The sequence below is a fragment of the Falco naumanni genome, chromosome 5, assembly GCF_017639655.2.
Source record: "Falco naumanni isolate bFalNau1 chromosome 5, bFalNau1.pat, whole genome shotgun sequence".
NCBI classification, from domain to species: domain Eukaryota; kingdom Metazoa; phylum Chordata; class Aves; order Falconiformes; family Falconidae; genus Falco; species Falco naumanni.
In genome coordinates this window covers 52,257,355-52,282,815 of record NC_054058.1, presented here as the reverse complement: position 1 = coordinate 52,282,815, position 25,461 = coordinate 52,257,355, and the positions used below count along the sequence as shown (strand labels likewise).

General features: G+C 40.1%; 1 long non-coding RNA gene across 2 annotated transcripts in view; it reads right to left on the bottom strand.

Moving 5' to 3' along the window:
• The window catches only part of LOC121089009, a 49,206-nt gene extending 35,038 nt beyond the window's left edge, over window positions 1-14,168 (bottom strand). Inside the window, exons 1-2 of one of the 2 annotated variants that reach the window (XR_005828100.1) lie at window positions 13,972-14,168; window positions 5,715-5,719 (exon numbers count right to left, since the gene is read on the bottom strand). This is a non-coding gene — a long non-coding RNA (uncharacterized LOC121089009). The remainder of the gene's footprint in view (window positions 1-5,714; window positions 5,720-13,971) is intronic. The other variant, XR_005828101.1, reaches the window with a different exon arrangement.
• Between the last annotated feature and the right edge of the window lie 11,293 nt (window positions 14,169-25,461).

Genomic DNA, 25,461 nt, shown 5'->3' with positions numbered 1-25,461 from the left:
GTGTAAATGCCTTTCTCCTACGATGAGCTCCACAGCAGGAGCTCTAGATCCCTGTGTTTGAGTGCATGCAGGTGCCTGAGCCCCGCAGAGGCACCCGGTTCCCAAAGGAGGCTGGGCACCCCAGCGTTACGTCTTCATGCTTTGTCCCAAAGGATTGTTTATCCATCAAACTTTCACTGCAAAGATATGTTTTCCAACTATGAAAAGGAAGACTGACTTCCAAAACCATATTTTTGGAATGTTTTACAGCTAAGCACAAAGAACTGGCTAAATGTTCACCTTTGACCAGTTTAGGAAAAAAGAGTTAGTAAACTCCCTTGCCTGGATTTCATCTGATGCCCCACAAACACAGAAGCAGGAGGGTGAGCACATATTCCTGGCAGCACAACTGTTAGCAGAGCTGTGGTAGGATCTGGGTCCAAAGAGATGAGCCTGGGGGCTCCACAAAAATCTACTCCACCCAAGACACAAAGCAGCCCCAGTACCAACACAAGCGTAGGGGTGCAAACAATCGGAAGAGGGCAGAAACACCTGAGTCCATCACTGCTGCCAGGGAAAGAGGTTGTTCAACCGCAGCCACAAGCACCTCAGCTTGATTGTTCTACACACTGAGCTAGAAAGACTGAAAGGGAGAAGTGAAGGAAGGTTGCAGAGGAACATCAAGCAATGAGACATCCCACCCCAGCTCTGCTATGAGCATCTCTTTCAAACAACAGCTGTTTTCTATAAAGATGACTTGAAAATTGGTATCTTCCTACTTCTGAGAGAATTTGTTCATCTTTTTACTGGCAAAAGTACTGTTATTGCTTTTCATTCCTGCCAGCCCTGCAGAGCCACCTCAGCACTGAGGAGGTGAACCGGAGTCTATTTTGGCATAAAGTAGAAAGAACACAGCTTGATCTCAGATCCCAGGGTGAATTTTCAGTGCTGGCGGTCAAGAAAGTCATGGTTTTATTTGTAAATTAAAAGAGAGGTCAACAGGAAAATCATTGGGGAAAAAAAAGAAAAAAGCAAACGTGGAACCCTACTATGCCATTTATACTCTCTTTATAGATGAGAGTATAGTTTATATAATGTAATTTGAGTTATAAATAATATTATTGTTTGTTTCAGCCCAAAAGCTGTAGCTCATTTAATTAAGAGAATGGATGTGTTTGTGTTGTGTTACTCACTACTTTATCGTAAAATATATCTGTAATGATAATCTATGGAAAAGTTACTGTAGTGGCAGGGAAAAGAATAGTGAAAGAACTTACGCAAAGAATTTCCAGTAAGAAAAAAAAATTGAGGCTTCTCTTTGTTCCCTTAAATCAAAAAGCTGAAAAAATAAATTTTAAACAAAAATAAATAAGGGAAGAAATGTAAATTGATGGAATTGACTTTGGAGTGCAATGCTAAAAAGGGGCCATTTGTACCAATAAGTCTGGGACAGAGGCTCAGTCATCTTCTAAATCTGTTCAACACCCAGGGTGTCCCATTCCCTTGGCTGGTGTGCAGTGCATGTTCAGCAATAAGCCATATAATATCATACCAATCTTTAATATTCACTTATTTCAAACACCATTGATGAGGAATTACTATGTGATGTCAAACAGAAATGTTCACTGCAAAATAGAAAAAAACATTCTTTTTCAAATATTGTAAATGAAGGTACCGTGTAAAGACACAAATACAGAAAAATATATATCACTCTGTCCAGAAGTCCGAGTTGGCAACAATGGAAGATTTGTGGTACTTCTCTGAGCCACGTAAATGCTGACATTTAATTTTTACAAAGCTGAAGTGAACTTTTTTTTTTTTTCCCAGAAAGAAAATAAGAAATTAGGTTTAAAGAAAAATAAAACATTAAGCACTATAAAACATTTATAATGCCGGGTTGCAATACATGGAACAGATCATTTCCTTCAGGAGTAAGGCAGGTGGAGGAAAAGTAAAGAAGAAATACATTGTGATTACAAGATCAATGAGGCAAGGGGATGTGATTTGGTTTTTAATGAATGGATCCATCCAACAAATATCTACAGCAACATGTATAGCAGGTTGCCATGAGCTATTTCCATGGCTCCCTAATGTGGCTGACGTTCTGTGTGGGGAAGAGACGTGGTGGGAGACTGACAGGGCTCTGCCCCTTGGATCCAGAGACTAGCGTCCAAGCTCTGGTCTGTACTCATGCCAAAGGCCATTTTCAATAAATCTAGTTACAAATAGAAACTTGCCTGATGAAGCCAGCGACTCAAAGGCAGCTGAATGTGATGCTGGCCACATCACACCACTGGCTGCTACTACTTACAGTTTGGAGGGACACATAGGCAGATCTTGGACTGATTTTGATGCAGATTGTGGAGGGTTTAGTGACCTGGATTTACATTAGCAAGGACAAGTGATGTTGCAGATACATCCCTGTGATAGTTAATTACAAGGGTCTCAAGCTAATATAAGAAAATCAAAGCCAAGGTGGCTAGACTACTTCCATCACTTAAAGTAAATGTATAAACCTAGGCCTCGAAAAGTAACCTAGATTTTTATTGTTTCATATTAAGTTTTGGTCATATTATGAAGTTAGTCATCTGAAGACCACAATCAGCAATTCCTAGTTTTGGGAGCTGACAAACTGGTGGTGGATATACATTGGATCAATCAGTCAGGCAAAAACCAAGTCCAACTGGTACCAAAACGGAAAAGAAAACAAAGAGCACCTCTCCAAAAAAAAAAAAAAAAAAAAAAAAAAAAAAAAAAAAAAAAAAAGAAGAAAAGAACAACAACAACCACACGAACAGAACTATAGAGACATCAGTGTTTGGGAAGGAGGGCTGGAGATGTCAGGGAGCCACAGAACAGCTCATGTACCCTATGGCAAACTGTGCCACCATAGGGTCACAGTTCACATTATCCCTATGCTGAGTGAAGGGGCAGCCAGAACTGAACATACCGACCAGCTAAAAGAAACTTTCAAATGATAATGAAAGTGTAAATTGTCACACAACTTTTGAGGCAGGCAATCTTTGGTGGTGTTTCACCAGCACTGGCTGAATCATCCCTTCTCACTGAAGCAGCAGCACATTTTGCACCAATGGCAGGCTGGCAAAAGAATAAAAAGCAGATTAAATGCATCCTGGTGCAACATGCCTGGTTTGAACGCCCCCGAAGCCCCCACCAGGAAGAGGGCACCCATCCTGGGGGCCACAGAGCCAGGGTGGGGGCTTCACCCAGCAGTATGCAGACCCCAAGGCAGGGAAAAGACGTGCCCATGAGCCCCACCACAGCCAGGGGTACCTGGGACAGGGCATCTTACCAATGCACAGCAACGCTGTGGACTATCCCATCTGTCAATGTGCATCATCCCTTATCCCAAATATAAATAACCCTCCACGAAAGCAAGGAAATAGAAAACCAGTGGGGAAATGGTGCTGTAACAAAAATAGATTACATCTAATGTGGATGCACTTCGTCAGTAGGTTTCTACATCAGATTTTTAAAAATCTTCAGTGAAAAAACATGTTAGCTTGTAGGAAAAAACCCACTTCCTTCTGATGAAATGGAGACATGCTGATTGATGGTGAGGTTTTTGAGCTTTCTGAAATACCTCAAGGCTTTAACTGAATCTCTGCTACTAAAATTATTCACAATATATCTAAGGTTTTTTGCACTTCTGTACCAAAGACAGACCTTCTTGAACCATCTAATTTTGGAATAGCATAAATTCTTGGGACCAATGAAGGAGCATGCCAATTTAATAAATCATTCACTGCTTAGCAAAGAGGAAGAATTTGAGGACTCCAGCATGGCAGCAGAGATTTTATACAATACAGCAAGAGTTTTAACCTTTTAACTTTACTGGAGTTTGTAATTTCTGAAAGCCCATGAGAGATACCTAATAAAAACAAGGCTTTTGTCAGTAGGATCAAAATTACAAATCGACTAAGCAGAGAATCCTTATTCATTCAAAATTCATTAGAAGTCTGTAAATTTAAAATAGCTGAAAGCTGTTGGTATGATAAAGCAGTAATAAAAGTGACCAAATCAAGTAAAGCAGAAGAAATAAAACTCATTCATGTAACTTCCAGAACAAATAGTGCAGTTTAAAACAAGTAAAATCAAAATATAACATAAAGATTTAAACCATAGCAGGGTCAACACATATTTATTTTTATTCTAAAAGTTGTTGATTATTTCTGCTGAAAAAAAAAAAAAAAACACAAAACAACTCACTTGTCCTGAATGATGACTGCAAAAATGGTACGTGTGATATTACTCAGGTCTGCACTCATTGATTTTTTGTACTCAGCATCCCATTAGCCTGGATTTCCACAGCCATTCTAAACATAAACTTCTGTATTTCTGAGAAGTCTTTAGGATCTACGTACACATTTTTAAACCAGTTGGGTCAACAAAACTGCTATGAAAACCATAAGAACAACAGGACACACACCCAGATTGACCAGTTTAAGGCTGAAGACCTATAAGGTACATTATTAATTAAGCAAGTTTAGATTTTTAGTAAATTAATGTGCTTAACAACCCTGAATACATTCATGTGATCATGGAATCATGGAATCATGGAATCCTAGAATCATAGAACGGTTTGCATTGGAAAGGACTTTAGAGATCACCTAGTTCCAACCCCCTGCCATGGGCAGGGACACCTTCCACTAGACCAGGTTGCTCAAAGCCCTGTCCCGCCTGGCCTTGAACACTTCCAGGGATGGGGCATCCACAGCTTCTCTGGGCAACCTGCTCCAGTGCCTCACCACTCTCATAGTGAAGAATTTCTTCCTAATACCAAATCTAATTCTAGCCTCTTTTAGTTTAAAGCCATTCCACTTGTCCTATCATTACAGGCCCTTGTAAAAAGTCCCTCTCTAGCTTTCCTGTAGGCCCCCTTTAGGTACCGGAAGGCTGCTATAAAGTCTCCTGGAGCCTTCTCTACTGCAGGCTGAACAACCTCAACTCTCTCAGCCTGTCTTCAGAGGAGAGGTGCTCCAGCCCTCTGATCATCTTTGTGGTCCTCCTCCGGATTCATTCCAACTTGTCTTTTTTACATAGGGGGCTCCAGAGCTGAATGTAGTACTCCGGTGGTGTCTCGCAGGAGCTCAGTAAAGGGGGTGAATAACCTCCCTCAACCTGTTGGCCACTCTTCTTTTGACGCAGCCCAGGGTATGGTTGACTTTCTGGCTGCAAACGCAGATTGCTGGGTCACATTGAGCTTCTTATCAACAAACACTCTCCAGTCTTTCTCCTCAGGTCCTCAGCAGATTGATCTGCTCTCAATCCATTCTCCATGCAGCCTGTATTTATGCTGGCAATTGCCCCAACCCATATGCAGGGCCTTGCACCTGGCTTTCTTGACCTTCATGTGGCTCACATGGGCCCACCTCTAAAGCCTGTCAAGGTCCCTCTCGGTGGCATTCCGTCCCTCCAGCATGTCACCAGCACCACACAGCTTGGCATCATCATCAGACTTATGGTCATGTGTTTAGGGAGGTGTATTGTGTTTATAGTGTAAGAATACCCTTTGAAAGATTTATGCCCCAAATCCTGTTGGTTGACTGGAGCCACTCCAACATCCAAAGGCAGGGAAGGCAGTAGATGAGTCATCTGTGGCGTGAAACAATGCAGCAGAATGAACATCACTTTTTGCAGGTCAAAAACCAACAAAGAACAAACTTACTACAACAGGGGAGTTTGAGCACCTGAAGAACAGCTTTTCACTAAACTGCACCTATTTTATAATGCTTTGGCATATTTCCCTCTGTCTTTTGGTATTAACTACATAACATGTACTTATCAAAAGATGATTGATAACAGTTTGGGTTCTGTTAAAGCCACAAAGTGAACGAGGTTGGTTTTGCAACAGCAGGTGGGACAGGTTTGGGGAGAGAGGAAAAGGGAAAGGAAGAGTTAGAAACTGCTTAGGGCTTTGTACATTGGCATCCCCCATTAGCAAGGTGAAAATAAATTTTAGCCATGCAGAACTTACTGAAGCTATACTTCTTGACATTATGATTTCTGTTCTCCAAATTCAGCCATGTAGGTCTGAAAATCCACACAATTCTGTGAGTTTTCACAGTTGAAAGAACACCACTTTTTGTGTATCAAAGGATAAATTGCATTATTTGAGCATGAAAGACAACATACATTTGAAGACAGAAATTTCAGCAATTTGGTGACAATACCATTTTAATCCTGATCTTTGTCTGTTGGCATGTATTTCTCAGTAATAGTAAAGACAGTGTAGCCGGGGACATACTGCTAGTCCTGTTAATTCACTCCACCTCACCTCTGACAAATGAGAAGCCCTAGACAATAATTTGTCTAAGCCTGTTCCAAACAAATCTTTTCATGTCTTCTCTATTTAGGAAGATCCTGATTTCTTTAAAGCACATCCATATATTTTGAAGGTACTACAAAAATAGGTTATACAGTTTACTAGGACTCATTCTAATAATTATTATGGAATATAGAATTTTTAATTTTAATAACTGCATTAATTTTTCTGATATTTCTTTATTTACATGTATGCCATTGGAACTGTTTCTGAGCACTACAATAGTTCTTGGCTTTCACATTCTTTTTCTGACAAAAACACAGGCATTTTCATAATTCTTAGTTGACATTTTTACATATTAATTTGTTTTCATATAGCTCAGGATTTTTCCTTCTTCATACCTGAAGAATGTAATATTCCTAACACATAAATCAGAATATTGAATGGAAGGATATCAATCTGGAATACATCTGAAACAACTGATGGATATTATAATTTCTCCTGCTTGCCTGTATCTCAGCATTTCAGAGAAATGTCACATATTGAAGACACATGAATATTTTGCAGTGACATCTTATTTTCTCTTCTTATTAATTCCATGGATTTGATTCATTTACTGTTGGTTGGTTTTTTTTTTCGGGTGGCTGCACTCCTTGTGCAATTTATTCTGCTGAAATTTAGAAGGCTTGAAATATGATGACAATGCAAATTAGAGTGGTAAGTAAAGCCCTACAGTTTCCCTAAGATTAAAAATAATGTTTGCCATTATTTTAGAAAAATAACAGTATTAAATTGTTTTTTTAACATAGTTGTGGACATAGGTCTATTGGGCTAGCCCAAGATGCAGTGTCTAGTCTCTCATAAAAACAGGTGTTAGAGAGCAGCAAAGTCATCTGAAGGGAAGCACCTCTCTGTTGGCTGACATTGATGTTTCAGGAGAGGCGCTGCTGAGATATAAAAGAACTAGCAAGTGTTGCTCATATTTTCTACAAAGTGCTGAGCTTTCTGCTGTGAAGTGTAGCAAGTAATTGCTATTGATGATTAAACTGGATAACACTTCAGAGGTTTTGCAGACAGCTGATTCTGTGGTGATCACATAATGATATTAAGTTCTGCTGGTTTTGTGATATCCTGTACAAGAAATCTGCAGGCATAAAGTCCCACTGTTTCCATAGACAATGGGCATCCAGGTGCATCACAGTTCATCTTAGCAAACTGGTTCTAGACAGCCACAAAGGTATATATCAGTTTGCATCCAGGTGAGCTGCTGTTTTGAAGAACACCCAGAGTAAACTCCTCTTTTCTTCAGAAAATAGCGAACATCTTAGAATATCCAGTTCACTGGCAAATCAGGTAGTTGCTCAGTCCAAATAGGCTAAAGTAGACTTGGAGGAAAGAGCAAGAAAAGATAACCGTACTGCATACTCATAATTTAGTAGAACTAGCAGCCTTGTCTCCATCTCTTCCTCCTCCAGGTGGTCACAATGGACTAGATATGGAGAGGAGGGAAGCTTGTAGACCTGGAGCTCTGCATAGTTCCCAAGTTGCTCACATGATGCTCCTGTGCTAAAGCTACAGCACATAACCACCAGATCAAAAACTTTGGCATGTGACTCCCAAGAAAGCTGGTTAACAGTGAGGAAAGAACTTATGGAGACAACTTTATGTGGCAAAACAGAATGCTGGTTGACTTCTTTATCAGTCTTCTCAGGTAACGTGAGAAAATGGGTGTTCCCCCTCTACAAGTGAGACCTGGGAAGAGGCAATACGGTTGCTGAATATCAAGAAAAGGCCAAAGCAGATGTGATCATTTACTTCTCCTTCCAGGAGTAAATTCTGCCATGAATTGTTGGGTCAAGTATAAGAAAGAGCCAGCAGCAAAAACTTGATTGCAGGAAGCATAGCAACCCACTGGATATCATCAGAAACTTGCTTTAGGCACTGAATAAGTGATTTAAAGTTGATGCATATGAACAGGCAACCTGCCAAGGATTTTGGTCAAGTCGGAGTCAATGGTACATCAACCCAAAAGCTTTTTAGTAAGATATAAGTAATACTGGGTATATTAAGGATCAGGCCTACAAAGAAAAAATGCTAAAATTAAATTCAACACAGAAAATGCTTACATGAATCAGAGGAGGACTGAAAAGATGAAAACGCTTCAGCTAAAAAACCAAGCAGTAACTTTGTAAATACAATGTCATTTTGTCCATGCAAAAGAAGGAAAGACAACCTGAATAAAGATAATTTGAAGGAACATGTATTAAGAGCAGAAGAATAATGAAGAGAAAACAGTCATACACCTGAAAGTGGGCTACAAGACTGTTCAGAAGCAAACCAACTGCCAACCTTAGTGGTATTCTGGTGAATACCTTATGGTGAACTGTAGTATTTTTGGAAAATCTCAGGCCATCAGCAGAAGGCAGTCCAAAAAGGACAGGTGAGTCTCTTGATTAGAAGGGAGTGTAAGGATTCACAACATCATTGTGGAGGAGCTCAATGTGTTTGTCAGTATTTTTGCCATAGTGAGTTGGGGAGTTATCTAAACTTACATTTTGAGGCAATCCTCATGAAACAATGAAAATAAAGTCCAGTAATAAATCAATAATTTACACAGCATCAAGTTATGCTGCTTTTTGTTGTACTGCAAGGCAAAGTATTTTTGAAACACAGTTTAGAACTGATAGATGTTTACCTAATATTCATGTGTATTTCTTCAGAAACGTTTGCCGTATCTTAGAAGCAGCATATCTGCAATGTGATGTAGGGGTTACTATGGTGAGTTCACATGTTTTATTTAATCCTGTACCTGAGTAAATACACATTGTAACAATCTCTGTTAGAGGTGCTATTAGTAAAGTTATGTCAGCATTTCTATCAAAACTACTTGTTTCCTGTTGCAACTTGGCCAAACGACAAAGAAAACTATTCCTAGACCAAATCCACAGAAGTCTTTACACTCTCCTAGTGTATTTTTTTTTTCAGAGTTTCAATCACTTTCTGAAGTCCTCTGTTATAAAAATGAAATAAAAATTCACTGGATTTGTTTCTATTCTTCAGTAACTAGTGATTTGGATGACAGTTATGGGACTTTTCATTTAGAAAAGTCTTCAGAAAAATTTGGGACTTAGCCTGCATTTCCCTGTTCCAGGCAGTGCTAGTGGGCATTCAGTGAGGCATTAATTGCATTATTTGTTTCACAGCCCTTCTGTGCTGCCAAGTGGGATAAAGACACTTTTGTGTAGAGGAGAACCAGGACCTTAGTTCCTGTATTTAATGACTCAATTTAACTAAAATGGCATCAGAAATTTAACTTGTAGACTCCGCTGCATCCTTTTTGAGCAATTATTTGAGTCACTCTCCAGGATTACACATAAGAAAGGAAATAAACACATACTTTTATCTTTTGGGCACCTATTTATTCTTCTAATAATTTATTTTGAAAAAGAGTGGGTAATTGTCTAAGAATATTTTTCTCTATGAGCCCTCTTGTGTATGCCAGGATAACTCTTGCATTATGCACTTGTATATATTTGTAGGCTGAACAGATAAAATGCTTTCCTTTTGTTATTTTTTTAAACTAAAATAACTTCTGTAGGAATTGTCTATGTTTGGCAAAATCCTTTATACAGATAATAATATTTTTGAAACACAACTGCTACAAATTTCTAAATACATATATTTTTACTCAAAATTTTGAGTTTTAAGAACCCGAGTGGAAAAGTCAAAATTTACAGTAAAAAAACAAACAGGCTTTTCCAGTCTGCCCGTAAGGCCTGATTATTCTACTGGGACTTGCATATGTGCTTGCCTGTTGATCTTGTGAAGACTATACTTTTAAGTGGAACAGTTTCTTCTGTGCTTCATGTCAGCCACCAAGAGTGGATACTCATTACTGAATTGGCTGAACAGTGCGGCTGAACAAACACATCTTTCCTGTAAGTCAGGAAGAACACGGTTGGATGGAGAAGCTCAAACAGACCATAAATGTACATCATTAGCTAGTAATAAGAAGGGAAGGCTATTTTTTGAGAATTTACTCCCATAGTCAAAAAGAGAGAGATGCAATGTGTTTCAGATGCTGCCCTGACATAAATTATAGAAGCTGGGTTTTTTACACAGCGTGAATTAAGGCCCTTCATGTTAAATGGAGTCATAGAGATCCTTGAAATAATTTTGATGGTATTTTGGGAGGTTACTCCAATTTTTAAGTGCTACAGAATTTGAAAGCTACTGCTTAACCTACCTGTTGTTTGGTTTCTGCAGCACCACATGATAGGACAGATCTCAAGCTCCACAAAATCATTACAGTACTAGAAGATGAGAAATAGGTCATGCAACTTCCACCTTCTGCTGTAAGGCCTTGTCTCCAAATACAAGCCAGTATCTGACATTGCAGTATTAGGGTCAAAAGCTGCAACACTAAAAATTTTAGAACATACTGTGCAGTAATATAAACAAAGGAATAATAGAACATTATGAATTCTAAACATCTTGTGGCACCCACCTACAAGTAGAATATGACTAAAGCACCAGCCTATCCACTTTTCAAAAGAACTATCACCATGAAGTACTAGCAAATCATCTCTTTTTTCCACTAAGGTCCTATATTCATCTTTTCCAGTTATCTTCAGTTGTATTCATCAATGTGCAAAGAAATCCTTCTAAGACAACAAGTCAGTGTATTCTTTCTTTCTATCTCTTTCCTTTACCTGCGCACAAAAAAATTGGAGCAAGGACTGGAAGGAGAAGACCAAGTTCTACATTTAAGGGGCTTCACTGGAAAAGTTTTCAGACCCCAAGGGTGAATACTCATGTAATATACTCCTGTAATCAGCAGGGTAAAGCATGTCAGCTCTGCCAATCTCGTCCATGATAAAACACAAATGAGTTTTTCAAGTAAGTGGATCCCAGCAAGTAGCATCTGACCTATCTTGAAAAAGCAGCAGATAACTGTGATATACCAGGGCAATGTGCTAAGAGCAACCTCCAACCATCCCTTAAGAAGTCAGTGTCTACCTGTTGAAGCAGTTGACACTCCTCTGGTTTCCTTATGGACAATACCAATCAGAATGCATTCAATAACCTTGAGATGACAAATGTACAGATTAAAAGACCTACAAAAAATCTTGGTCTATGTCTAAAAACTAGTACCAGTGTGACACCAGTGTGATTTATTGTATGTACCACTTCTTTGAGGTACAATGGATTGTTTTGAAGTTAACTATACTTTTTCGTTGCTTTTGTTTTGATAAATCTAGCACTTCTTACTCTAGCACTGAAACTTACTGGTGGCTAAGACTTCTTGTTATTACCTTCTTTATTCTTACGATAGAAAATTTATCAGGCAAATCTGGAAATATGATCTTGTGTGTCACATCTTTACCAAAAGTCTTATGGACCACCATGAGCCATAGATTCCTGATCTTGAAAGTCTGCAACAGACACCCTTGATGCATACTTTGACATGGTTTTATTCTGTTGCTGTAAACTATTCACCAAAAAGCAAAGATTCAGAACCACAGTATGATAATTTTCATCACTAAAAAATCCATAGTATTGTCCAAGTGTGTCAAGTTCAGAGAAGGGGAAGATTCATCATCTTGTCAATATTTTGAATTTCACTTTCAAATCATGGCACAGCCTTGTGTAAAATAGCAGATTCTAGACCATATCGTAGCTAACAAGTTCAGTGTTTGAAGGAAGTAATTAAAAAATTTAAGAATTATGTTATTGAGAAATATATTAAGAACATTTAAGAATATCATATTAAGGTCTGGTGTCCAATTAAAAGATGAGCCCTCATGCAGCATTTTAGCCGATCAAAACATTTTGCAAGCACTAACTGATTTTTGTAAAATAGGAAGGAAATAATTATCACACTTTTCCTCTCATCAGAACTGAATATTAGGACTTTGCAAACATGTCATATGTCTCTACCACTGATGAGTTTTGCAAGTAGTAGTAGTAAAGATTGCCATCTAGTCTTGATGATTCATTTGATGATTTGGATTTCATAACCACTACGGACAGAATGGTAGAGTTAACCTATTTGGCTTCAAGGTAAAGTTTGCTTCAAAGTAAAAAGAAAATTTCATAACATTGCAACAAAAATTATGACATCCTCCCATTTTTCTAGCAATTCATGACCCTAATTTACAGAACACTCGATACCTAATATGGCATATTTTTCTCATTTTTTTTCTTTAATTTATCCATCAATTAGATCTGATAATTTAAAAGTCGTATTTTAGAAATTAATGTTAAAGAAATTGCAGAGGTGGAGAAAATACAAGTTAAGTTAACAAGAATCAGAAAATTCCACTATGAAATCAAAGGTTGAAAATAAAGGAACAAAACTTTGCTCCTTGAGACCCCCACCAGTCTTATTAGGAAGCATGGTTTTGCCCTTCTGCTTTTGAACCAGCTTAGTGATAATGTTTTGATTATTGAAACTGAGAGGAGCAAAACTGCTGGCTGTTTCAGGAATATGATTTTTTAGTATTTTTCCTTTTTACAGTGAAAAACATTAGGAGATGATAAGATTACTCGGATCTTCCTTGGCCAGTAATAAGAGTTTAGCCTGAATAAGTATCTCAGGATTCAATCCATGTTTCGACTTTACGGATTGTTGCCTACAGAACACCAATGCAAGTGAAGATACAAAGCGAATGAAAGAGCCTGATGGACATTTTTAGTTTTGTTTGAAATAGATATCACAAAACTCTCACACATCTGAAAAGCATCAGTCTACTTGTTGTTTCTATTTTACTATGGAAAACATCATTCCTGCTCTGAAAATGTTTGGTTTTGTGACACTTACCATACCATTAAATTAGGTCAAATCTTCCTCCATGCAAGAGTGAAGTTGATCACATGCATAAATGCTGCCCACAGGAGTAGAAGGGACATCTGATCAAGTCCTTTCTGACAATTTACATCATTGGCCAATGGTGAAGGAGAAGGAGTGATGCCACCTCAGCCATGGTCCATTGATGATGACCTGTCTTGTGTCACTCCTGAATCCTTTCTTTTTTTTTTTTTTTTTTTTTTTTTTTTTTGGAGCTAGAATGCTTACAGAAACAGCTGCAAGTGAGAAAGAGCACTTTGAGAAATCTCTTCAGCTAATTAAAGTTAGGCGTTGACAGTCTGAAGGGATTTCCTTCCAGACATTGGCAGAAGAAAGGCTAAAACAGAGCCCAGAAAGGAAGTGTGAAGTGTGGCTGGCTCAGGAGACACAAACTTTCCCCTCTAGGTCAAAGCATCCAACTTAGCCTGGAATGGGGGTGACTGAAAAATCTCTGTTATCACTGTTGCCATTCAGGATGCTGTGTGAAACTTAGTGATAGCTAGTCCAGCTGCACACATCGTAAAACCCTTATCATCCTCAGTTGTTTAAGTTTAACATAGATCAGAACCAGATCTGAAACAAGTTGTATATCTAGAATTGGACTGATATTCTCTATACAGTAATTCCTGTTTCCCTCTTGCCAGAGTGGTGAAGCTAGAGTAGCCAGATTTTTAATATCCAGCCAAATATGGACAAGAAGGAGCTCTATACACAAACAGTTCTAGAAATAGAAGTATATTCATTTTCAGATAGAAATGTCACTGAGCAGTACACACAGACATTGCATTTGTACAGGAATATGGAAGCTTCCCACCTTCATATTTAATAAACTATAGAAAGTAAATTTCTCACTTACCACATAGCACTACTTGCAATAACAAAACAAATTTTATCTTCTGAGTCTCCTTGTTTTGCTGGAATGGAGGTGGGGAGAAATCCAGCTCAGTTCATCAACATGTTTAAATAGTGCCTTTGAGAAAGGATTCAGAAGCAAATATGTACCGTTGCACTGGGCAGCTGCTCTTGCGGATTTCCAGTTAAACAAACATCTATTGCAAGGTATGTCTCATAATGAGGTTGTTTTCTCTAGACTTTTTCTAGGGTCATGGTCATCACCTGGGAATTGTGGTTTTCAGACTTACGAAATTACTGATCAGTATTTGTGCAAAATTACACAATACTATAATAAACAATAGTAGTATATGAATGTGCAGCACGTAAAAGTAAAATGTTACATTTTTGTGAGATTTGTTGATTTCCAGTTTTTACTTCAAACTGTACTTAACAGAGTCAAGTAGAGTAAGTGACAAAACTTATACTGTTAAATAATTTTCAACATTTGAGGGGGGAAAAAAGGCATGGAAACTAATACTGGCAAAATATAAACACAGCTCTGTTTTAGCAACACTTGTATATGCAATTTCTGATTACTTTCAACAGGCAAGAGCAAAGTAAGGAAGCATGAGTCTTTGCAGGAATGATCATTGCAGTGCACTCACAATCTTTGGCATGTTCATTCAGCCTTCTGAGCCAGGAAAAAGCTTTTACTAATAGGATTTGATTAAAAGAAATACTAATTGCCTATGGAAAGTTAAGAACCACTTTTTCTTTAATACTTAAAAATAATTTTGAAAAAACTGATATACTAGCAAATTTTTCTCATTAAATATCATTTTAAGCAGCATGATAAATGCATTTGTTTTCAGCTTCAGAAAAAAAAAAAAACCTCTCCAATTTGGACATCTTTTCTGAGTGCTTTTACAACTGTATGGATTTACAACAGAGTCTCAGCTACTACCAAGACTCTGTACTCACTTCTGAGTTAGGTGCTCAAATTGCAGTGAAGTGTCTGGCTTCATTTGTCTGTGATTTCTAGCAGCTGTGTTTGAACTGAGTGCTTGATTGACAATTATCTTAACTTGTCAGAAACTTGATTACTTGGGCTATGAAAATATCCTTTACGCTATATTACGATAAAGTTACTTTTTTATCCCACTTTTTGACATTAACTCTTACTTGTCCCTGAACAGAAACAGATACATTTTTTTAAATTAAGCCAAAATTATTAGGTGGTTGTGGCTGGCATGATGCTTCAGTGTCTAGTAATGTTACTTCTTGGATTTTCCTATGTCAATGAAGTTTTAGCATGGATAAAATTCAAAATCAATTTTTCTCCAGGAGTTTTAGTGAACAAGGATTGTGATAAATTCTGTTAATTTAGGATTAAAGAGAGAATGAGAAGCCATCAATAAAGGCCTTTTGATAGCAGTGGGGGATGAGTAATGGAAAATGTTCTTGCTGCGGACTAATCAGAGTGTAATTGCTAAAGGAACCAATCTTTCATTAATTGGAAAGGCAGTAAACTCAACCAGTCACAGTGCCAAAATATTGCAGTTCAGCTGAAGAATTTTATTGAACTAATTGATTTAATTGTTTTAAGTAATGCTATTATAAAAGTCATTATTAAGAAACATTATTCTCAATACAATTTTCTGAAACATAAAAACTTTTTATGAGGCAAGTGATTTTCATTTCAAAAAAGATGAGACAACGGTTTTGATTTAAAGGAGCAACTTGACTAGGATATGTTTCAATAGAAATTATCAGTACTTGATGTTGGATGTCACCATGGATAATGCGAAGCACTTTGTAGATGAAGGGTACTTTAGCTACATTTAGACAAGCTTAAACATTTCTGATGGCATTTTTTCAGAGTCAGAAAATGGATTTTATCTCATCCTAATCCAGATATAATGGACCAGGGAAGCGTGCTTCTCACTTCTTCACGCCCACCCTCCACTCCTCCTTAGCCCTGAAAGAAGGAACATTGTACAAGTGCTGCAGGTTACTTGCCAGCTCCACAATCAGTTTAAACTGGAATAAGCAGTCCTGGCTCACCTTCTAGTCCTCTGCTTGATTATCGCCGTTTGCATATCTCTATATCTCTCTCCCTTCTGCCAGATGTTCATGCAGCCACATGGTGAGCGGGAACAGAGCGACGGTCTGGGTGAAAACTAGCCGGTTTTTTTTTTTGTCCCATATGTATTTATATATTTATAACTATTTGCAGTCACTAGGGAAGCAAGGAGAGTGAAAACAGTGATTGGGTCAGTGGGAAGTTGGCACTGCCTCTTTTAGCATCAGCATTTGCTTATGTTGACTTAAGGGAGTTGTGGGACTATGGTGTTAGCATCACTCCTCCAGGGTTCAAATCCAGCCGGGGTCTGTGGAGCAAGAAGCAGGAGCCCAGATATGTTAATCACTGGTTCCCTTCCTTTCCCAACAGTGTTTGGACTGATTGAAAAATCCATCTCATTGGCACCAGTTCTGATGTAATGTCTCTTAAATTCAAAAGCAGAGGGACAGTGCTGTATGTAACCCTATATGAACTGCAAGTGCAGCATCCTGGCCATGTCTGTGTAATCTTTCTGGGTCTGTGACAGTGACAATAAATATTGACATCGCTGCAAAGCCAAGCAAACTGTTTGGGAGGTTTTCATGCCACAATGAAACTTTAGTGTGTTTCTAGCAACATGTCATTGGTTATTGGATCACAGACAATCCTGATGGAACAAGATTTGTAGGAGAAGGTAATTCATTAGATCCAGTGGCAGAATTCAGGAGGGAACATTCGCACATCAGATCCAAGAGGTAGAGCTTGTTAGTCTTTCAGATACGGCCCACAATCATGAAGATATCAATGGTGACTGCGTTCCCATAAGGTGACTTTCTTTGATTGCAATTTGTGTTCAGAAAATCACTTTTTGCCATCGTTGTGGAGTCACTGTGGCTCAGGGGTCCAAAAGGCTCCGTTAAGTGCCTGGAAAGCCTCTTGGCCAAGGCTCTGCATAAATTCATTACAGCTGCAACATGAAAATAGGGTTGTCATTACTGTTGCTTTATCATTGTTATTTTTAGCCGTTACATATGTCTCCTGCAGCTTCTCCTCTTGATCAAATGCTGTTACACTAACAACCATACAGACAGGCAGTACACGACCATTTCTAACTCACATTTTTTAGAAAAGAATAGAGCTTAAAACTGCGGAAATCTCATTAATTAGGACTGGAATTTATGAAGGCATCTTCCCCATGGAGTGCCTCTCAGGATTAGGTGTGGTACTGAGAGGTGGAGGACAATCTGCTGGATCAGATACCGGCTACCATCATGTGAGGCTGTTGAACTCAGTGGATCAATGGCTTGATCAGAGGGGGCAAAACCTTGCAGAATTTTCACAGTTTGGTCAGAGCAAAAGTATGTTTTGAACAAGGTAGCAGGAGGGATATAAAAACATGACAGTGTAATAAACATGTTTCAGCTAGTATAATAAACAGAATTTGGAGCCTTCAGAGCTGAGCCAGATTTCTCTTTTAAAAGAGGAAAAATGCACAGCCAGGCATTGTCTCATATGACAAATGATAATAATGAGCAATAACAATAACATGAATCATTGTTATAAATCATCTGGTGAATTTTTTATTATTATTTTTTTTAGAAACTAATAAAGCATTACAAAAAGTCACCACATTGGGGTAAGGAAGACTATCAAGAGAAGTATGTGGAACTGACAGAGACAAAGCTTTTCTAAATATGAAGTTTCAATATAAGAAAAGTAAGAACAAGAATGTTTCGCACAGAATATGTTTTTGGTTTTTTTAACCCTTTCTGCATCTTGTCTTTTCTTATGCAGCTTTTCTATACTGTTCATTCATTAAATAGCTGATAAATGGCAGCCAGTTTTCCTTGGGGACCTGCATGCTTCTTTACTGCTTAGCCTTGAATGTACTTATCCCTGTGATGTCCAAGTGAAATAGGGATGTACTACATTCCTGGATGGATGGGGAGTGTGGATTAGACCCACTAGGGACATTGAAACATCTTATTCTGAGCTGCTGTTTGTCTACAAGGTGCGTTTTGGGCAGACATGCACTGACACTGCCGATGCTCAATGTCAGACCTACCCATGGAACCCTTGGGATGACAGCAGAGGAGAACTGGAGCTTTGTTAGGCCTGCCATGTTTCACACCAGTAAGTGTATGCTTAATGTATTTTGAACAGACTGGGCAGACTGAACAGTGAAGAAGCTTTGACTTTTTAGAGCCTGAGTTGCCCAGGTCCCGAGCTGCTCAGCTCTGCCCAGGTGGTGGCCATGCCAGACAGGGCTCTGTGCACCTTGAGGACCTCCCCAGGGGAAAGTGTCAGTGCCCCATAAGTTGATGTGAGCTCTGACTGCCATTCTCATGCCTAAGCTCTCCATGAATGTTACCTTAAGGGTGCATTCAATACGGCAGGAAAAGTCTGCAGGAGAACCAGGGATTCATTTTTATGCCCTGGACTAACTGCAGGGCTCTAGGGAAGAGTAGGACTAGGGTACACCATCTCCCTTTCACTGCCAGAAGAGTAACGGGCTCACACTGGACCAGGAATGTGTTGGTTTCACCTTTTTTTCGTTCATTTTTATAAATGAGAAATCCTTGGAAGCTGTCAACACCTATAGGTCTCTGAAGGCATGCTTTTCCCCTCGTGTAAATCTAAACGTTTTTAAGAGTGGTACCTCATCCTGATTCCTTCTGAAGAGCTGACTCAGCTCTCAGGATCTAAGTAATGCTGTTAAGTGTTGCAAAGTATTATACAGTGCTCAGACAGCACAAATAACAGCATTGCTCTCCCGCAGTCTGCTAACTAAAGAGGAATCTGATGGTTTTCACAGGCTGATTTTAATCACATCTAGTTTATATGAATATGTTGGTAATTTTAAAAACAGAGGTGCAGCCACGGGACCCTAAAGATTACTGGTCAAACTAAGTTATCAGTGGCTTTTTTCATGTTTTATAAAACCTTGTAGAATCCTAATACAACAATGGCCGAATCATGGTTAATGCAAACATGACCAAGGACAGACTGGACACATGCCTGTTAACAAGAGCTTGCCCACCTTTTCCAGCTAGGTCAGTGCTCTGGTAAAAGTGGTGCCCTATCCCCTCGCCCACCTCTTTTCCTCAGCTCACCACAGGAGCTACAGCTATGCTTGTGCTCTCAATCGAGAAAGATCCAAGTGTTGTTAAACCTGCTGTGGGCTGACTGTTCAGTGCCTCTCTGCCTCCAAGGAGAGCCTGGCTTTCTCTTCTCATATCCCCATTAGGTTGTTGTACACAGCAATAATACCTCTCTTTATCCTTCTTTTCTGCAGGCTGACCAAGCCCAGCTCCCTCAGCCTCTCCTTGTATGCCTTGCATTCCACCACCATCTTGCTGTACTCTTTCTTGCGGGTGGGGAAGGCAAAACGCAAAAATGCTGGATGCAGGGGAATAATCTCTTCCCTGCCTCTGACCTGCTGGCTGAGCTCCAGCTAATACAATCCAGATGGTTTCATAAGAGTTCTTCCAGGCCTTCTCTCTGTGACCCTGAGATGAGGAGTAATGGTAGTCAGCTCATCCACCCCAGCATGTCATGCTGGCACATATGGAGGCATTTGAAAGCTGTACACTACTAAATATAGGCTTCTCTGGCTGACTAGACGTACAAAAATGTATGTATGTGTTCCCTACTAAATGGTGCACGGTGAGCTCTCCCTAGCCTGTGTGACTGGAAGTGTATTTATCTCATGGTGGATAACTATGGACACATGCCACGGTGGACACACATCTGGTCACGCAATGGGACAGGCATCGGGCCACAGGGAAGAGAGAGCCACAAGCAGGCTAGCCTAGCAAGTAATCCTGCTGGAAACCTTTCCCTACTCACATCTGAAGGGCCCCTGCAAAAGGCAGCAGCAGAAATGGGGACCGCCTGGATGAAATGTTCCAGGTTAGATCTGAGATGGGCTGATGCAAAAATCAGCCTCCTCAAATGAGGATGGAGATCAAAACATCAGATTAGTTTTGACTCTTTTTCATTCAGCAGATCTAGACCTGTAAGTTTTACAGATCTTAAAAAAAAAAAAGCAGAGGTCCCAAAGACATGCCTAATTTGCCACTCTGGATGCTCCCAGGGCTCCTGAGTCTCAGCACCACTCACTACTCCTGCTCAAGTCATGGGTGTCAAACCAGTGGTACATTCAAGAGCCTGAAATCACTCACTCACATTTGGGCAGAACATGGCAGCAGCTATGAGAAATTACAGGCACTCTGTTAGTCACCTGAAAGGGCAGCTCTCCACATTTAGCCAGTGGCGCAGTGTGAAGAGATTGGATATATTGCAATATATAGCTCCAAACAATCAGGGATGTTAGGACTTCTTATATATATCAGTATAGAAAGGGACTAAAGTGAACTAGCACCTCAATATTCCTCAGTGAGCTATTATATTTAAATACATATAAAACCATGATATTATACTGCATGTTATCCAGCAGTGGCTATTCACTGCCCAGTGAATTCATTCCTTTGCCCTGCAGCTTTGTTTGCTCAGTCTCATTCCATGCAGACCATGGACAATACGTTCTGTCTAGCACACGTGGCACTTTCAGAGCAAACAATAGACACAGGCTGGCAGTGAAAGTCTCCAGGTAGCCCCTGCCTTCACTCAGGCAAGATCTGAAGGCAGAAATAGTTGTCCTGACAGTGCAAGATGTTCCCAAATGTGTTCTAAAAATAATGGAGGGGGGACTGACACCATTGAAGTGATCTTTTTTATGTGTGAGTGTGGAACAACAGCAGAAGGCCTGTGGTAAAAATCTGGAGGGGAGGGGTTTGTCCATTCAAATAGAAAGAAGCCAAACCAAATTTTGCATGGTAAGTCCTTCTTCTAAATAGTATAAATAACACATACACCCTTCTCAAAGCCCAGATTCATACCATCAACCTTTAAGCACTCACCGAAGTGCATTAAAGAAGCTGGCTGGGTACCATACATGGCTTCTAGGTGGCCTGAATCATTTTATGAGATGTTCCCATCTCCCTCCACTGAGATTACACAGACCCTAAGGCAAATTGTCTGCTTTCTTAGTCATTGCAGTGAAGTGCTTTTTGTTAGTTGTTATGAACCTGAACTTCTCTGTCTTTCCCTTCTTCTTAAAAACATTGAGCAACAATAAATACTTACACTCTGCACTGGCAGGAATCATTATGATAGGGAGTTGTGGTAATGTCACAAAGGAAATATCCTGTGCCATCTAAGCCATACTTAATGCTATAAGCACACTAAGTCAAAAAGCACAGTAGTAAAACAATTATTATATTGTAATTTACAGCCTTGATTCTGAAACTTGTGTTTATTATAAGGTTTCCTATTTCTTGAAATGAATCACGTGAGTTTTATTTAATATTCTATTTTAGCTCTTCCTCAGTTCACTGTAGCCAATTGCAAATGCAGCTTTTCACACTTGCCCTGTGAAGCTCATTATTGCCAGAAAGACTGAAATAGACTTAAAGATAAGAAGAAATTATTGCCAGAAAGACTGAAATAGACTTAAAGATAAGAAGAAATTCTGGTTTTGGAAGGGAAACACAAGATGTTGCAGCCTTTTTTCAGAACATACCAGTTATTCTACTACAGAAAATTTAATACATTTACCAACTATCCTCAGTTTTGTTTTGCAACATTTGTGAATATTAGTATTTCAAAAGAGCACTTTGAGCTCTGTCATGGGTAGTTACGTATTTACACTGTATATGTGAAGGCAAAAATATTTTTTAAGCCAGAACCTGCTTCTCTTTCTCTGGCAGATCTCCTCAAGAAAAAAATGAACTATTGAATTCCTCACTAAGTCCTTTTTTTAGCTTGCTTCTGACAGATGAGGCATTGTTTGCCTTATGTCTGGCCGTGTCTCACCTAATTGCATTCCTGCTATCAGTAGTTTTGAGGGCATCTTTAATATCTTTTTGTTCTTGCTTGTGGCACTAAGCAGTTTCACAGACTCATCAGAACACTGGTTGGAACAGACCTGTGGAGGACAGCTGGTCCAGCCTCCTTCACGAAGCAGGGCTGCTACGAACACGAGGTCAGCTCAGACACAGCTTTGCCTTGCAAAGTCGCAAAAACCTTCAAGGAAAGTGACTCTGCAGCCTCTGCTTCTTGAGCAACATGTTTCCAAGTTGCACTAACACTCTCCTAATGTCCAGCCTGAACCTCCCACACTGCAGTATGTGGCTCCTGCCCCATGTCAGGGCTCCCTGGCACTAACGAAAAGAGTCTGTCTCTGTCGTCTTTGTAACTACCCTTCAAGTAGCTATAGCTTTTTCTCAGGCCACCCACCCCACCTTAGCTTACCCTCTGCCAGGTTAACTAAGCCCTGCTTTCCTAACCTTTTCTATTCTGAAAAATACAAATGTAGTCATGGCTGAAGCCACTTGGCTCCTTGGATTTGCAGGATCTGGGTGAGAACTCAAGGTGTTTGAGATGCAAGAGATGACATTACCTCTCTTGGCCTTAAACTTCAAGAACTGTGAAATAAAAACTGTTTCTTTTTGACGTGTATTTCTAAGGAAAAGGCATAGTAAGGGCCAGCTAACACTGAAATGATCCTTGCAAAAAGCATCTTAACCCTTTCAAAGCGTGGATTTAGATCTGTGTGTAAACATGTGTGTAGGGTCACATGCTTTGAATGCACCTGGGTTTATCACCACCAGAATTACTTTGACTTCTAGTGTACTGGTGAAGAGCAGACAGCCACAACGAAATAGCACAATACACTTTGCTTTCCTCTACAGACTGGCTGCCTCAGTGATGACAACGAGTACAGACTGAAAACTAAACTCAGAGCCCCAACAAAGTCTCCTGCAACTACAGAAGATAGTATTTGAGCAAGAAGCAAACACAGACAGACACAAGGTTCTTGTACCAAGTGGAAGGTAGCACGAGTCAGAGAGCAGCTGTTACTTCAAAACAGGCATACTAACATAATTTCTTTTAGTTTACAGGTGAGAGTAGGATTTCCTGTTTGTAGAAAACAGGAAAAATGTTAATCAAATGTTTAACAAAACCTCCCATTCCAAAAAACAATGCCAAAATGCAGAAAAATGTGCTTAGTATTTTGGTAAAATAATCTCCTACACCTTCAATACCAACCTAATTTCACTCTATAAAGCCTTTTTGCCAACCTAGGCTCCAGGCACAGCACAGTAAGCAGCTACAGGGACAGCAGAGCAGCTCTAACCTGCTTTGCCTAAGCCCAGATCCTGGAGGCTGGCCACTGCAGCCCAGGCATGTGGGACAGCAGCTGGGGCAGAGGCAGGCTACAGAGGACACCGGACTTCCCCCATCAGCGCCGCAGTGCTCCCCATGTTTGGGGGACCTGAAGTACCAAGCTCTGGGCCAGTACCTCCAGTTCACACAGCCAGACCAGCTCTTGATTGCTCTTTGCCTCAGACAAGGGCATGAAGCAATGGCTAGTAGGTTTTGCTCTCTAAGGAGAATTATGGTTTTCAGAAAATGGGACCTGCTGATGTGGCAAATGTGGGAGGTTGTGCCTGCAGCACAGGGACCACTGAGCCTTTTCTAATGGCATCACCAGCACTGCTGGCTCCAGTCCCTGCTGAAAACCTCTGCTCTGGAAACACTCTCCCAGCTATAACAGATTGTTTAGGGGAGACCTGCTCTGTGCAGGAAATGCGCCCTCAGTCCTCAGGTTTGTCACGTCTGCAAATTTCTCCTGTAAACGGTGGGAGGTATGACTGCATCATGTGTTGTGTCTACAAGCTGGTAAATAGCCAAAAGACACCAGAAAAGGAAAGTATAATACATCTACCAAATATCATAGTTCTAGCTGAAGTTGACCTGGCTTCCTCAAAGAAAGGGCAAACACAGGTCTAGGCACTGCAAGGGAAACACTCCTTGCTGAGCTGCAGGGTGCTCCGTAGGCACTAAGGTGACTATCAGAGCTTGTAGTAATAGCCCACAAATTAACAGAGAAAGAAGAGATTTCTTTAGCAGCTTTTGGGGCAGGGATGTTGGTCAAAAGTAGTACACTTGTCCTTTCTTCGAATGTAGGAGAAGCTACCCTGGCTGCAGGGTACCTGTGGCAGAGACACGTCTCACAGAAAGGTAGTGCCAGCTACAAACAGGCATGGGTGTGATGAATATCACAGGGTTGTGCTGTCCTGTTGTTTCTGACATTATAATGAAGAATTTAATCTTATTCTTCGACAGAAAACAAGAAAATATATTTTCTTCTTTAAAGTCTTGCATGAGCTCTAGTAATCCTAGAAAATACAAAGTTTTCTTTAGAAACAGTGACATCACATACAGTCATGCTGGAGCCAGGATAGAAAGGGCTCTGCAGTGCCAGAGTTACGATGTGTCTCCCTTCAGTCTGAGGATTGGACACCACTATTTGTTCTGCTGAAAGAAGTCTTTCCTGGTGAAAATTAAGCAGCACTTTTCCAGTTAGGGATAGGCAGAAAGAACTGGCAACATCAAGAAACACCATGTTAATACAGATGGCTCCTCTTCTGCAGGCAAAATTGCCTATAAGCATATGTACAGTTTCTGCCAGCCCACCTGGCCGATGACCTTATGCTGCCCAGTGTCTTTGGGGCATCAGGTGCTGGGGCAGGGGCACTACTGAGCACCATTGGTCCTGACAGCTCCATCCCTCCGTGCACTAGGGAAAGATCCACACGAGTACCCTGATGGGGCTACACAGAGAATTGTGCCACGCTGCTTTGGCTTGATGGGTATCAGCCATAGACATCAATATCTCTGGTATTTGAAAAGGAAATGGACTCTAGTCTTGATTATTATTCTTTCAATCAGGTTCAAAATACATATTAGAAGTAATTTTCACAGCTGTTGCTGATTTGTTAGTACATCTATCCCCAAATCTCCCTGCTGTTTGCTTTATGGTTTACAATCTTATTTTCATTTGTTTAAAGAAATGTTTTTCTCCCCCCTGTCGTTACATGAGACATGCACATGAACAACAGCGCAATGAGGAAATTGCCTATACCTACAGTCCTGTCAAGTGTGCAAAGCAAACAGGTGCAAACGGTGCTAGGCTGCCTTCCCCAGCCCCTCCTGCAGCTCTGCTTCTCTCGCCCTGACAGTGGCATAGAACAGTTTGGTGCCAAACCGCAGCTGAGAACTGCTTTACTTCGTTAAGGACACCTACTCTTTGCTGTACGCTTTAGGAGGGAGAGCCTGTTTCCCTCATTAGACCAGCTGATGCAATGAAAAATACAGGCAGCTTTCAAACTCAGAGACCCTTCAACCATTCTAAGCCCCCAAATTTGTTAATTTTTCCAACTATGTGATAGGTTTAAAGCAAGATAGAACCTCTAGCTCTGAACCTTGCACCTCTTAATCTTTGGCCTGTGCTACTTTTGGCAAAAATGGTATGACAGGCTTTACAATCAGTCGCATTTTCATGGGAATGCAGAACTGAGGGAGACAGAGCTTATTTTTGTT